Consider the following 15,170-nt stretch of genomic DNA (forward strand, 5'->3'; position numbering starts at 1 on the left):
CTTCTGACAGTACACAACAATATGACATCTGAGACGGTGCCACATTTCCACCCAGCAGATTCCCAAGTCACAATAAAGGCATGAATCATGCTTGTGACGGCTATTTGTAAGGGGTTTCCCACCCTGCCACAAATAGGGGGCTTAGCAGAGAGGCGGCGTGTTCTCAGGCATTGTCTCTGGCCCGGGACCACCCGTTCCCCCTCGCTATCCCACTGTCAGTCAAATAATACAATGCTACAACTCCTGCTTTGCCCCCAACCCCCAACCTATTTACTAGGCCAGCCCCTCCCTACTCCCACCACCCACACTCCGGACACAAGGAGTGGTGAGATGGTGTTTTTTTTTTTTTTTTTACTGGTGAATGTGGACTATTAGTCAACAGCTGGGCCACGAATCATTCAGAGGGTATGTCAAGTCAAGTCAAGACACGGTGGCTTTGCACAAGCATGCCGCAACTGAGGGCATGGATTTAGAACCGCAGAACAAGATTGCATATTCCAGTTTTAACAAAAGTGTGCATTTTAACGACACAAAAGACGAGATAACCATTCTGCACTTAAACATCTTCTAGTATTTTCTGTCATATTTAACACAACAGTCTCAAAGATCAGAGTATTGTCAATGAGTGCTTCCAAAGACGTTTACTGTTCCAGTTTTACTGTTATCCTAAATTTACTGTTACTATTGTCTTTCAAAATAAATTTTATAATTCCGTTGTAAAATCTTTACTCAGACATATCGACAAAATGTTAATGTTGTGTTTATACTGTTACTGTCACCTTAACAGTACAGTTAATTTTTGAGTAGTATACAGTAGCTGGTATGTGCAGAATCCTTCGATAGCTCAGTTGGTAGAGCGGAGGACTGTAGGAGAGCAGAACAGAGCTGACATCCTTAGGTCGCTGGTTCGACTCCGGCTCGAAGGAGAAGCTTTTATAGGTGTTGTTGTTACAGAGAATATGTGTCGTACAAATGAAATGAGCTGGCACACTTGTATTGCATCCACCTGTTACAATCAAAAATTTGAATGATGTCCCCAACTGGAACTGGAGCCTCACCAATAAATCTGCCCCTGATGATATATCACAAAAGGTTCCTAACTGAGTGAAATGACCCGGAAAAATAAGTGGCAACAACGATTATTATTCTTAGTCCTTATGAATTCTCCTTCCCATGTTCCCATGACCTCATGAAGTTTTCCATCGAGGTCAAGGAAAAGTGGTTAGGAAAGGACATTTTTTGACTTCTTGACCGAAGCTATGGTTTCACATTTAGCCATGTTGTATTTTATGTATGTATGGTCCTTTCTCGTCACTGTTAACAGTAAAATATTATGTTCGGGTACTGTACACAGTACAGGGGAAGATCCTTCGATAGCTCAGTTGGTAGAGCGGAGGACTGTAGGAGAGGAGATAAGTGCTGACATCCTTAGGTCGCTGGTTCGACTCCGGCTCGAAGGAGGAGCTTTTGGAGCCTCATCAATACATCTGCAGTTGAGGATACATCACAGATACATGCTGCAGTCAAAAAGCGTAATTTCCTTCGAAAGGTTCCTAAATGAGCGAAATGACCCGGAAGGATCTAAGTGGCAGCCACGATAAGAGCTGGCCAAAATCTCTAAATAGTAAGGAACAGTGCTTCACACTTCTTTCCTTATCTCCTTTAGGGTAAGAAAAGAAAGGAGATAAAGTCGCCCAACAATTCCTTGCGGCAGCAACATTTAAAGCGAACTACGTCAATAACATTGGCTGTTGCATAAATACGTAGCCTAGTGTAAGTACAGTTGGATTCTCGTAGCACCACGGTTGTCTTTTTCTAAGTCCTCGTAAATTCTCCTTCCCATCTTTCATTGACCTCATGACGTTTTCCATCGAGGTCAAGGTAAAGTTGTTAGGAAAGGACATTTTTTGACTTCTCGGCCGAAGCCATGGTTTCACATGTAGCCATGCTGGCTTGTACACGGTACAGGTAATGGGCAAAATCCTTCGATAGCTCAGTTGGTAGAGCGGAGGACTGTAGGAAAGTAGAACAGTGTTGACATCCTTAGGTCGCTGGTTCGACTCCGGCTCGAAGGAGAGCTTTTGGAGCCTCACTAATACATCTGCAGTTGAGGATACATCACAGATACATGCTGCAGTCGAAAAGCATTTTTTTACTTCGAAAGGTTCCTAAATGAGCAAAATATCTAATCCGTCGAGGTCAAGGAAAAGTGGTTAGGAAAGGACATTTTTTGACTTCTCGACCGAAGCCATGATTTCACAAGTAGCCATGTTGTATTTTACCATTATATATGTTCCTGCATTGTCACCGTTGACAGTAAAATTTATTTTCGAGTTGTACACCGTACAGGTTGCCATCAAAGTCCTTCGATAGCTCAGTTGGTAGAGCGGAGGACTGTAGGAGAGCAGATAAGTGCTGACATCCTTAGGTCGCTGGTTCGACTCCGGCTCGAAGGAGGAGCTTTTATAGGTGTAGTCTGTTACAGAGAATAAACAACATATAAAACGAGCTGGCACACTCGTATTGCATTCACCTGACAAAGCATTTCCATAGTGTCACCAAAGTCACCGTTACGATCAGAAATTTGAATAATGTGTGAGCACAGTTGGATTCTCCTAGCACCACGGTTGTCTTCTTCTAAGTCCTCATGAATTCTCCTTCACATCTTTCCTTGACCTCATGACGTTTTCCATCGAGGTCAAAGAAAAGTAGTTGACGCAGAACCGTGCTGAAATCCTTAGGTTTTTGGGTGTGTTGTTAAAGTCACTAGGTATCAGATTAAAACTAGAGCCTGACCATTATATTGGAAAATTTCTGAATTTCAGAGCAGTAAACTGCATCTACAAATCTTTTATTAGCAGCATCTATCCATCTATCCATCTATCTATCTACACATACACAAACACACACACACACACACACACACACACACACACACACACACACACACACACACACATATATTATATATATATATATATATATATATCATGACAAAATTCTTTTGTTATGGGTTTATGTAGAACAAACAATCTGTTGTCAGATTTTCTTATTTGATAAATATTAATATTAATAGTGAACAAATCCATTGTCAGTTGGAAAAAAGAATTGTCCAGTACATCGCTATCAATGTTATAAAATATTATCAATATCATCAGCAGCCTGATGAATGAAGGATTGAATGAATGAATGAATCATACTTAAAGACCGTACAAACAAGCAGTCAGACACGTTTGATATATATATAGCAAACCTGAACTGGTATGTAAATATGACATTATTCACAATGTTTTTTTTCTTACATTGCCACTACGCATTTAAATTAAGTGGGCCATTGGCTGTATATGCGGTACTCCACTGTCTGTTGCATCCTGTTTTTTCATTCAGTGAAACCCAACTCTGTCAAATCTGTGACCTAATACATCATGTGTGTTTTTGCATACTACCTGCACATTGTTTTATAACATAATAAAACCAAACTGTCACAGTCATCTAGGGCTGCGGCTGTGGATTTTAATTGGTCAATATGAAATCAGTATTCAGAAACAGCAACAGAAAGGGTTGGGGAAAGCACGAGTGAGGTACCAAAACATGGCCTTGTGGGTCCCCGGGGGCCTTCTCTGAGTTTTTGGCCCAGGTTTCGTCCTTTCAGAAGTGAGCCTGACTTTGTAGACTGATGTCTCTCTGCAGGCTCAGGCATGAGCCGGCGTGAATAGCGCCTGCGGCCATGCTGACCAGTAGTCAGGCAGGAGTCAATATGGCTCCAGGCTAAAGCATCTGGGCAGACAGCTAGCTAGGTAGTCATGCATACATTTTGCATTACATGTTAGAAATTAAACTGATGCTCTTTTTGCCGAGCAATTTAATAATGAGCCACACAGAACTTAATTCCCCAGATCATTCACTGGACATGCAGCAAAAGAGTCCAAGTACGCAGTCCAAGCACCGAGCTATAAATGATCACGGATGACAGATAAATGCCACAACCAGAAACAGGAGCTGAGGTGGAAAGTTTTGCATGAAGCTAACATTAATTTTGTATGACTGGACTTGGCTTCACTTACTTGACAAACTCAGCAAGGAAATAATTGACCTGACAGTGACCTGGCATGCAGAACTATAGAAGTATCTATCTGCCATGTATTCTGATTGACAATGCAGAAAATGTTTCGTCATCTTGTTAATTAACAGCGAGCACCAGTTGGCGAGCAGCGGGAGGTGGTCATGAGGAGGATATCTGTGTCCCTGTTGGGAGATTGTTTTGTAACCTCTTTCAGATTGCCAGTGCCGGGTGTCTGTCTGTGCAGCAGGAAGAAGCTGACATTGTATTCAGCTCGTCACCTGAACTGGGATCAATCTAGGTAGGTGAAGCAGGGAAACTTCCACTTCCCAGTCCATCATAAACATATCCCCAACCAGACAGGACGTAGACATGTAAAACAGCAACTTGATTGCATGTGTCGCCGTCACAGTTGCACCGACCACCTCAACTGTGTACCGAATGACCCGAACTCTCCTCCCAGTGAGCATTTGCAGATTTAAAGACATCTCGACGGGCTTGATTTGTTCAAGTTATGTCGTTGAGGTTCAAGTTATGTCATTGAATGATAAGTTATCTGTAACCTAGACATGACCTAAACTTATTTTGACATGTAAATCAACAAGACAGGGCCTCTTGTTTGCAAATCCCACCAATTTGTCATATTTATTAAACCAGATTTCACCAAAATCTGTCTAAAAACGTTCTTATTTCTTCCAAATATTTTGTGTATAGATTTGTATGTTACCAGCAAATCCAAACAACACTGTGCTGCATACTATATATATATATATATATATATATATATTTTTTTTTTTTTCCTCAAATTTTATTTATTTCATTTTTTTACATTAACAGTTAATTTAGCTGTTAACTGATCAGGGTAGTATCAAAGTCAGATGCTTTGTGTGGCCACAAGTCTTGTGGTGCTATAACAATGTCAGGCTTATTTTACCTACAGTACTTTCACCTGAGATACGACAGTAATTATTTGCATGAATTCAAGAGATTGCTAGTCAAGAAAACGTCTTTGGTCACCAAAATGACCAATGCAGTCGTTTTCTGGTGAGGACAGTTATGTGCATACAAGTCTATAGGTTTTTCATTTCCTCTAAAGGGAATGTGTGTTGAAGTGTGTTGAGGTTACAGTAATGCACCTGTAGTAGGATTTGTCAAAAAATTAAGAGTAGGTTTCTGTTGTTGTTTCTAAGTTGACGGAGTGATGGGTGTTGGACCGTGGGTCAGCTGATGTAAGTTTTTCGGGAGGCATTTTCACCTTCCTCTACAGCTTAAAGGAAAGTAAGAGAGAAGAAGTTTTCAAAGAGAGGAGGACGATGTGAGACAAAAATGCTATTTTGGATCCGAACCCGGAAAGTTGTGTTTACATTTTTTGCAACTTAGATCACTAAGCCACCAAGATACCTTTGGGGGAAGATTTAACTTGGGCAAAAAGACAATATTAAGCAATGTATTAAAAGGTAAACGATGAAAATCTGTCCAAAGTTAAACTGTTAAAAAAGAAGCTGATGGCCTTTTACAGTCCAACAGTGAATATGGGGGTCGGACTTGGAGACGTTGTGGCTGTTCCTCACTCACTTCCCTCGTAGTTTGGTGCGATGGAATGCTAATGACTGTGAATCACAGGTCTCTCGTCGATGTGCTGGAGGGAGCGAGGAAGTCAGGAGACCACCCAGATCTCCTCCCCTGTCTTCCTCTGAAACACTTAGCACTGTAATTATATGGGAGTGACTTGTGAAAAACACTGTGCAAGTGCAAATATAGATCAAGTCCCAGACAGAAGCTTGTGTCTGCGTGCCACAGAGCATGCATTTCCAAACAACACATCTTACTTTCCTTTAATTACCTAAAGTTACGTAAAAACAGGGGGGGGGTTACTTAAGTGTTCTGTGTATTTGGGACTAAGTCACTGGTCATACTTCATTTTTACTTCAGGGAGTTTGCAAAAGAAGGGACCACAGTTTTGAGATGAAATGAAACTAAATCCATTGGTAGCTGACGGCAGACGTTGAGTTGTTACTTCTCAGTATTTTCCTGACATGGCACTGAATCACGTCCTCACGCTCACATTCTCCTCCACTTAATTAAATGTATTCCTTTCAGACAAACTCTGTCTCACTCTCAGATTTGACTTGTTTTCACAGCATGTCTCTCTGGCAAAGTATTTCGTGGGAATGATCCTGAACATTCACAGGAATGTTTTAAGGCCCCACTGGTGATCTAATAAGGAAATCCCATTCTCTACCTTCTTTAATTGGTGTGTCTACAGGTTCTGTCAAGAGAATGAGCTTTTTTTTTTTATTTTTACTTTGCATTCATAATGCAGTAGAGTAACATGCACAAACATTTCATACATTTCTGGCTTCCCAAGTGCCTTCCTGAGTGCACAGGCTCAATGTCCGGTAGGATCATTTAAACTCAGTGAAAGACTCTCATAGAAACTGGGCTGGTAATGCAGATTTGAGGACTTTTTTCTTTACGCTGAACTACTTATAAATCTTAATTAATGCTGTTCATTACAGTGAGCAGTGTCACACTGCACGGTGCTCAGTTCAATTTAATACTTTTAATGCAACTGATGCTCATACACCCCTTGGTGACTGCTATTATTTTCAGAGTTCAAAGGTTACCTACTTTTTTATTGACTATGAAATCACTGCAGGTGCACGCGGTTTTATTCCAGGATGTTATATAAATCAAATTTAGCCGTCAATATTTCAGAAACTGCTGTGATTGAAAAATGTGACGAGTCTTACAGCGTCTCATAACTTTAATGCCAACATTCTTTCATGTAGGAGTATACAGCAAGTGCTGGATGTCTTATTTTAGAATGAAACTTTCTAAAAAGCTCATAGCTCATAAATAGCTCCGCTGCGCAGTTTACCTCACTTGGTGGTGACGTGTCCTCCTCCCTCTCCCTTCCACGTAACCTTACATGTGTATTTGGTCGATCGAATAAACAGCTGTATCTGCAGCAGCAGAGATCCCACAGCCTGCTGTGGCCATTCCTATTTTTCCTTGAGAGATTCCAGTGTTTTGGTTTAGAGAAAACACAACTGAAAACAAACAGGGCATTCAGAAGTATAGACAATACCGGGGTGGCCAGGCGAGAGTGCTGCACATTCCTTTCCATTTGAGCTAATATTCTGGGAGATTCTGCGCTTAATGTAATTACGGGGGAAATCACGGTTTCCCATGCGCATAGGGGAGTTGGTGACTGACTGCAGGGATGGACTCTAATAGTATGAAATTCACTCTGTTACTGTGGGAGTAGTGCTAAATGCATTTCCCAGAATTCCAAGGCTCGGGTTTGACATGGACCGTATTTCCAGAGACATTTCATCGCCAAGGGATTCAGCTTAACCGGCCGGATTGCTCTCTGCTAAACAGAACAAACTCGGTCTCTGCTGCAAAGATATTAATTTATGAATTTTCCAGTGACAAACTATTAAAGAGTGAGCTCAGTGGCTGCAGAGGGGCGAGCTCAGCTGTAAAACAGATGTGGAGAAAGCCATTTTTGCAGTAATGAACAAGTTTCCAATCTGCAATCGGCTTCTGAGGGAGTTCAATGATGATCCGTGACATAGATCAGAGAAAACTGTGTGATTTTGGGAGGCAGGTATTTGAACATTAGGACAGAAACGTGTGACTGATTTGTTGACATAATGACCACACTGCTGCACCTAATCTGAGTTCAGTGATATGATCCTGAAGTAAAACTGATTAAGATTAAAAAAAAAATAACAAGATGAACCTTCACTGCCAATGTGATTCACTGACACTAAAAGCTAACAAAACGAGGGGCCAAATCAACTACATAGTGTTACTGAGGCTGAACAACAACTTTAATGATACAAAGTGAAGGAACATTCATCAGGGAGAAACACTTTCAGTGACAGAAATAGGATACCACCAGTAGAATTTCATGGTAGACCCAAAGGCCACACACACACACACACACACACACACACACACACACACACACACACACACACACACACACACACACACACACACACACGTGTGCTGTATGTGTGAAATGGCAACTACGGACCTGATTCTCTGGACGTTGTCGTTCACAGGAAAAAAACAACAAAAAAAACCAGCTTGTGATTGCGATAGCATATGATTCACGTTATTTTCATACTCATCAAACTATTCAGTGACTGGCTGTGGTCATCCTGGAAGAGACCAATAACATTAGTATTGAAGATTTTCATTTTAAAGATGGTTTCTGTATTGACTTGGAGTGACCCCTTCCAATATTGGATAAGTGGACCCACATAACAGAGAGCATTATGAGATGTTAAATGCTTGATTTTATCATGCAGGACACCTGTAGAGAAGCACCTGCATTTGTTAAGTTTCTGCACTAATTTAGCATGTTTCCTCTTTAATTTGTCACCTGTGACCTGTTGCACTGTGACTTGTTTAGCCTAGCTTAGCATAGACACTGAGAGGAGGGGGGAAACTGCTGATCTCTGCTGAAAACCAAAGACTTGGCTTCCAACAGCACCAAAACTGCACTTATACCTTATAAGCGCAAGTCGGTTTTTTCAAGTCTCTTGTTTTGTCCACATTTCTGAATCTTAAATTCTGAAAATCCTTGCACCATATGATCATATTCTGTTAATATTTTCCCTAAAAATGTGTTCCACTGAAATTAGCCTTACAATTACTGTACAAAGAACAGATCTTTGTAACGTTCTTGGTATTTTGAAAATTCAACATTAGAGGCTGCTCTGGAACTGGAGGTTCTGACATTCATCTTTATCAGCCATCTGACAAAATGTCCTTCACCAACCCACACACGGATCCTCCTCCCTGCTCAGCAGTTGTTCTGGAGAACATCAGATAAAAGTGTTGCCATTTAATCTTAAACTGCTCTTCCAGCGCCACAAATGTTTGCTCTTCCGATGGGTGACGGAGGCAGGCCTGCCGTGTGTGGAGCTGTGATGGCCGAGCGGTTAAGGCGTTGGACTTGAAATCCAATAGGGTTTCCCTGCGCAGGTTCAAGTCCTGCTCACAGCGAAGCGCTTCGCTTCTTTGTCGTGTGTGTGACTATAAAGTTGTGACAACAACTTTGCTGAAACTCTCATTCTGATGGTGATGGTGATGATGATGACTAACTGTGTAGAACTCTCTCCATGTGATACTGCAGCATCCTGAGGGCATTGTCACTGTAAGCTAAACACTTGGATGAAGTGCAATACCTGACGACCTTGACAGGTAGGTCCTTTCTCTGCAGCTGAGGTAAAGTAGTGCAACTGTCAGCCAGTCTCAGTCCTCACACTGAGACTGGGTTTGGAGTTTCTGCTCCACCTGCTCAGTTGGTAGAGCGGAGGACTGTAGGAGAGTGACTGCTGACATCCTTAGGTCGCACTTCAATTTATACCCAAACAGTCTGAGAAGATGATGACAAATTGTTTTGTTGAAATGAAACCCTTCCCACTCTCTCTACATGATACAGCAAGGTGAACCTTTGGACTGACAGCTGAGTAACAGACAGACAGCTTTGTTGCAGTTAACTGTTTGGCAGACTTTTATGTTTGCAGCTGTTTGACTGTTGCAATCCACTATGAAGAGTCTGCCTGATGCTCCATCTAGTCCATCTTTTGCTCACACTTTTCTCACCTCGGTATTTACACCTTTGCAGCGACCGTCCCTTCGATAGCTCAGTTGGTAGAGCGGAGGACTGTAGGAGAACGACTGCTGACATCCTTAGGTCGCTGGTTCAACTCCGGCTCGAAGGAGGAGACTTTTATAGTTTAGCTTGTTACAGAGATTGTGCTGATTTTATTTTCTTAGTGGTGAAAATTTTTGGTGATTTTTACCGGAAGCGACAGCGTGGCTGGTATTGTTTTTGTGTGTGATGGCAAAATGTGTTCCAGGAGACACCTACTGTAGTGGCAACTACCACAGAGGTGGGTTTGAATACTTTGGCAGGTGTAACAGAAATCTATTGACAGATTTTGTCACCACGATAGCGTCACAAGATACAGTCAACCAAGCATAATTAGACATTTTAGATTAGAAATTTGAGGCACACCACACTGCAATTTATACCCAAACAAACTCAGTCTGAGAAGATGATGACAAATTGTTTTGTAGAAATGAAACCCTTCCCATCTCTTCTCTATGATACAGCAAGGTGAACCTTGACTGACAGCTGAGACACAGAACCACAGCTTTTTTGCAGTTAACTGTTTGGCAGAGACTTTGATGTTTGCAGCTGTTTGACTGTTGCAATCCACTATGAAGAGTCAGCCTGATGCTCCATCTAGTCCATCGTTTGCTCACACTTTTGTGACCTGGGTATTTACACCTTTGCAGCGACCGTCCCTTCGATAGCTCAGTTGGTAGAGCGGAGGACTGTAGGAGAGCGACTGCTGACATCCTTAGGTCGCTGGTTCAACTCCGGCTCGAAGGAGGAGGCTTTTATGGTTTATGGTTTGCTTGAAATCATTAAATGTGCAGCTAACTCCAAGAAAAGCATTGTAATTATTCAAATGATGTAGTGTGTGTGTGTGTGTGTGTGTGTGTGTGATCACGGCAAATTATGACACTTACTGTAGTGGGAACCACCACAGAGGTGGGTTTGAATACTTTGGCAGGTGTTTGTCTGTCTGCGCACAGATTTTGTCACCACAACCGTGCAAGATAAAGTCATGGAACTTTACAGGTGTGTAGTCGAGATCAAAATGAAGGCCGAATCAGAAGATGGGCATGGTCCAACCCACGAGTACCCAGTGCTCATGTAATAATGTAGTAATGACTACTGAGTACTCATGGTTTGGAACGTCAACATGTTGGCGGGCGTTGAGGCTGGTGTGATCCCATCGCAAGATGGTCTCTTGTATTTTTTTTTCATTTTTTCAGTTTCAGATTTGCGTTACCATCTTCATGAAGCATGGTTTTCTCTGCAGCTGAGGTAAAGTCATCAGTCAACCAAGCATAATCAGACTTCCACTGGGAAAGGTCTGAATAAAACTTTATTTACAGCTCCATCTAATCCAGCTGTTATTTACTATCTGGTATTTACACCTTTGCAGCGACCGTCCCTTCGATAGCTCAGTTGGTAGAGCGGAGGACTGTAGGAGAACGACTGCTGACATCCTTAGGTCGCTGGTTCAACTCCGGCTCGAAGGAGGCGGCTTTTATGGTTTAGCTTTTTGTACAGAGATTGTGCTTTCTTGAAATCATTAAATGTGCAGCATATTCAAAGAAAAGCATTGTAATTGTTCAAACGAAGTGGTAGCTCAGCACTATGTAGTAGTCGTTCAATGACTGATTTTATTTTCTTAGTGGTGAAAATTTTTGGTGATTTTTACTGGAAGCAACAGCGTGGCTGGTATTGTTTTCACCTTGTGTGTGTGTGTGTGTGTGTGTGTGTGTGTGTGTGTGTGTGTGTGTGTGTGTGTGTGTGTGTGTGTGTGTGTGTGTGTGTGTGTGTGTGTGTGTGTGTGTGTGTGTGTGTGTGTGTGTGTGTGTGTGTGTTTGAGATGGCAAAATGTGGTCCAGGAGACACCTACTGTAGTGGCAACTACCACAGAGGTGGGTTTGAATACTTTGGCAGGTGTAACAGAAATCTATGGACAGATTGTGTCACCACGATAGCATCACAAGATACAGTCAACCAAGCATAATTAGACATTTTAGATTAGAAATTTGAGGCACACCACACTTCAATTTATACCCAAACAAACTCAGTCTGAGAAGATGATGACAAATTGTTTTGTAGAAATGAAACCCTTCCCACTCTCTCTACATGATACAGCAAGGTGAACCTTTGGACTGACAGCTGAGTAACAGACAGACAGCTTTGTTGCAGTTAACTGTTTGGCAGACTTTGATGTTTGCAGCTGTTTGACTGTTGCAATCCACTATGAAGAGTCAGCCTGATGCTCCATCTAGTCCATCTTTTGCTCACACTTTTGTCACGTCGCTATTTACACCTTTGCAGCCACCGTCCCTTCGATAGCTCAGTTGGTAGAGCGGAGGACTGTAGGAGAGCGACTGCTGACATCCTTAGGTCGCTGGTTCAACTCCGGCTCGAAGGAGGAGGCTTTTATGGTTTATGGTTTGCTTGAAATCATTAAATGTGCAGCTAACTCCAAGAAAAGCATTGTAATTATTCAAATGATGTAGTGTGTGTGTGTGTGTGTGTGTGTGTGTGTGTGAGATCACGGCAAATTATGACACTTACTGTAGTGGGAACCACCACAGAGGTGGGTTTGAGTACTTTGGCAGGTGTTTGTCTGTTCAAGACAGATTTTGTCACCACAACCGTGCAAGATAAAGTCATGGAACTTTACAGGTGTGTAGTCGAGATCAAAATGAAGGCCGAATCAGAAGATGGGCATGGTCCAACCCACGAGTACCCAGTGCTCATGTAATAATGTAGTAATGACTACTGAGTACTCATGGTTTGGAGAACATGTTGGCTTGAGGCTGGTGTGATCCCATCGCAAGATGGTCTCTTGTATTTTTTTTTCATTTTTTCAGTTTCAGATTTGCGTTACCATCTTCATGAAGCATGGTTTTCTCTGCAGCTGAGGTAAAGTCATCAGTCAACCAAGCATAATCAGACTTCCACTGGGAAAGGTCTGAATAAAACTTTATTTACAGCTCCATCTAATCCAGCTGTTATTTACTATCTGGTATTTAGACCTTTGCAGCGACCATCCCTTCGATAGCTCAGTTGGTAGAGCGGAGGACTGTAGGAGAGCGACTGCTGACATCCTTAGGTCGCTGGTTCAACTCCGGCTCGAAGGAGGAGGCTTTTATGGTTTATGGTTTGCTTGAAATCATTAAATGTGCAGCTAACTCCAAGAAAAGCATTGTAATTATTCAAATGATGTAGTGTGTGTGTGTGTGTGTGTGTGTGTGTGTGTGTGTGTGTGTGTGTGTGTGTGAGATCACGGCAAATTATGACACTTACTGTAGTGGGAACCACCACAGAGGTGGGTTTGAGTACTTTGGCAGGTGTTTGTCTGTCTGCGCACAGATTTTGTCACCACAACCGTGCAAGATAAAGTCATGGAACTTTACAGGTGTGTAGTCGAGATCAAAATGAAGGCCGAATCAGAAGATGGGCATGGTCCAACCCACGAGTACCCAGTGCTCATGTAATAATGTAGTAATGACTACTGAGTACTCATGGTTTGGAACGTCAACATGTTGGCGGGCGTTGAGGCTGGTGTGATCCCATCGCAAGATGGTCTCTTGTATTTTTTTTTCATTTTTTCAGTTTCAGATTTGCGTTACCATCTTCATGAAGCATGGTTTTCTCTGCAGCTGAGGTAAAGTCATCAGTCAACCAAGCATAATCAGACTTCCACTGGGAAAGGTCTGAATAAAACTTTATTTACAGCTCCATCTAATCCAGCTGTTATTTACTATCTGGTATTTAGACCTTTGCAGCGACCATCCCTTCGATAGCTCAGTTGGTAGAGCGGAGGACTGTAGGAGAGCGACTGCTGACATCCTTAGGTCGCTGGTTCAACTCCGGCTCGAAGGAGGAGGCTTTTATAGTTTAGCTTTTTGTACAGAGATTGTGCTTTCTTGAAATCATTAAATGTGCAGCATATTCAAAGAAAAGCATTGTAATTGTTCAAACGAAGTGGTAGCTCAGCACAATGTAGTAGTCGTTCAATGACTGATTTTATTTTCTTAGTGGTGAAAATTTTTGGTGATTTTTACTGGAAGCAACAACGTGGCTGGTATTGTTTTCACCTTGCGAGCCTGTGTGTGTCTGTGTGTGTGTATGTGTGTGTATGTGTGTGTATGTGTGTGTTTTTGTGTGTGTGTGTGTGTGTGTGTGTGTGTGTGTGTGTGTTTGAGATGGCAAAATGTGGTCCAGGAGACACCTACTGTAGTGGCAACTACCACAGAGGTGGGTTTGAATACTTTGGCAGGTGTAACAGAAATCTATGGACAGATTGTGTCACCACGATAGCATCACAAGATACAGTCAACCAAGCATAATTAGACATTTTAGATTAGAAATTTGAGGCACACCACACTTCAATTTATACCCAAACAAACTCAGTCTGAGAAGATGATGACAAATTGTTTTGTAGAAATGAAACCCTTCCCACTCTCTCTACATGATACAGCAAGGTGAACCTGTGGACTGACAGCTGAGTAACAGACAGACAGCTTTGTTGCAGTTAACTGTTTGGCAGACTTTTATGTTTGCAGCTGTTTGACTGTTGCAATCCACTATGAAGAGTCAGCCTGATGCTCCATCTAGTCCATCTTTTGCTCACACTTTTGTCTGCTGGGTATTTACACCTTTGCAGCGACCGTCCCTTCGATAGCTCAGTTGGTAGAGCGGAGGACTGTAGGAGAGTGACTGCTGACATCCTTAGGTCGCTGGTTCAACTCCGGCTCGAAGGAGGAGACTTTTATGATTTTAGCTTGTTACAGAGATTGTGCTTGCTTGAAATCATTAAATGAGCAGTTGTAGCTGCCAGGGTTGACAGGACATTAATGATACCGAAACCAAACTGATATCTTATCTCAGAGTAGGATTTTTTGCAGAATAGCTCATGTGGTAACACCAATAGACAGGTGGTTTCCCTCTAGTATGTGATACCACTTGTCTCTATTCCAGGAAGTACGTCTCATTTTCTGTGAACAGAAATGAAAGGATTCTCTCTTAATATTAACATTCTGTAGCTGCCTTAAAAGAAATGCTGCAAAAACTGATAATTACAATCATACTTAAACTGTGACTGATAAATAAACGGAACAGTGCAGTGCGTTGCTGCACTGCACCACCCAAAACTCATCTGTTAGCTTAACTGTGAGTGCTGTACTGTGCGCCGTCCTTTTTCCTTGGATTTTCAAATGGTATCTCTTGGCAGTCTTTTCTGTCTTTTCAGCCAAGGCCGCTATTGCATTCTGTCTTTTATGTATAGCAAAGCCGGAACTGTAAAATGAATGACTTCCCGTTCACCAAGGGACCCTCTCAGGAAAGGATCTGCCAGACACCAATAGTGTAGAAATTCACCGAAATGGCTACTCACCGGAAACTTTCAGGCAGTGATGGAGGGTATTAATAGTATTGGAATTATCATACTGTAGAAAGAGGTGTTCATTAGCTCCA

The 15,170-nt window shown here is 42.1% G+C and overlaps 12 non-coding genes across 12 annotated transcripts; all 12 read left to right on the top strand.

Annotated features, from left to right (window-relative positions):
- The first annotated feature begins 833 nt into the window (after positions 1 to 833).
- On the top strand, positions 834 to 926 carry trnay-gua. The gene is made up of 2 exons: positions 834 to 870; positions 891 to 926. It is a non-coding gene; the product is annotated as a tRNA-Tyr (tRNA).
- A 441-nt stretch (positions 927 to 1,367) lies between these two features.
- Positions 1,368 to 1,460, top strand: trnay-gua. The gene is made up of 2 exons: positions 1,368 to 1,404; positions 1,425 to 1,460. It is a non-coding gene; the product is annotated as a tRNA-Tyr (tRNA).
- A 522-nt stretch (positions 1,461 to 1,982) lies between these two features.
- Positions 1,983 to 2,075, top strand: trnay-gua. Its single transcript has 2 exons — positions 1,983 to 2,019; positions 2,040 to 2,075. It is a non-coding gene; the product is annotated as a tRNA-Tyr (tRNA).
- A 288-nt stretch (positions 2,076 to 2,363) lies between these two features.
- Positions 2,364 to 2,456, top strand: trnay-gua. Its single transcript has 2 exons — positions 2,364 to 2,400; positions 2,421 to 2,456. It is a non-coding gene; the product is annotated as a tRNA-Tyr (tRNA).
- A 6,550-nt stretch (positions 2,457 to 9,006) lies between these two features.
- Positions 9,007 to 9,088, top strand: trnas-uga. The gene has a single exon. It is a non-coding gene; the product is annotated as a tRNA-Ser (tRNA).
- Positions 9,089 to 9,721: 633 nt separating this feature from the next.
- Positions 9,722 to 9,810, top strand: trnay-gua. Its single transcript is given in 2 exon segments — positions 9,722 to 9,758; positions 9,775 to 9,810. It is a non-coding gene; the product is annotated as a tRNA-Tyr (tRNA).
- A 588-nt stretch (positions 9,811 to 10,398) lies between these two features.
- On the top strand, positions 10,399 to 10,487 carry trnay-gua. Its single transcript is given in 2 exon segments — positions 10,399 to 10,435; positions 10,452 to 10,487. It is a non-coding gene; the product is annotated as a tRNA-Tyr (tRNA).
- Positions 10,488 to 11,117: 630 nt separating this feature from the next.
- trnay-gua lies at positions 11,118 to 11,206 on the top strand. The gene is given in 2 exon segments: positions 11,118 to 11,154; positions 11,171 to 11,206. It is a non-coding gene; the product is annotated as a tRNA-Tyr (tRNA).
- An 822-nt stretch (positions 11,207 to 12,028) lies between these two features.
- Positions 12,029 to 12,117, top strand: trnay-gua. The gene is given in 2 exon segments: positions 12,029 to 12,065; positions 12,082 to 12,117. It is a non-coding gene; the product is annotated as a tRNA-Tyr (tRNA).
- A 626-nt stretch (positions 12,118 to 12,743) lies between these two features.
- Positions 12,744 to 12,832, top strand: trnay-gua. The gene is given in 2 exon segments: positions 12,744 to 12,780; positions 12,797 to 12,832. It is a non-coding gene; the product is annotated as a tRNA-Tyr (tRNA).
- Positions 12,833 to 13,488: 656 nt separating this feature from the next.
- trnay-gua lies at positions 13,489 to 13,577 on the top strand. The gene is given in 2 exon segments: positions 13,489 to 13,525; positions 13,542 to 13,577. It is a non-coding gene; the product is annotated as a tRNA-Tyr (tRNA).
- Positions 13,578 to 14,369: 792 nt separating this feature from the next.
- Positions 14,370 to 14,458, top strand: trnay-gua. Its single transcript is given in 2 exon segments — positions 14,370 to 14,406; positions 14,423 to 14,458. It is a non-coding gene; the product is annotated as a tRNA-Tyr (tRNA).
- The last annotated feature ends 712 nt before the right edge of the window (positions 14,459 to 15,170 follow it).

The sequence above is a fragment of the Xiphias gladius genome, chromosome 14, assembly GCF_016859285.1.
Source record: "Xiphias gladius isolate SHS-SW01 ecotype Sanya breed wild chromosome 14, ASM1685928v1, whole genome shotgun sequence".
In the NCBI taxonomy this organism is placed as follows: Eukaryota; Metazoa; Chordata; class Actinopteri; order Istiophoriformes; family Xiphiidae; genus Xiphias; species Xiphias gladius.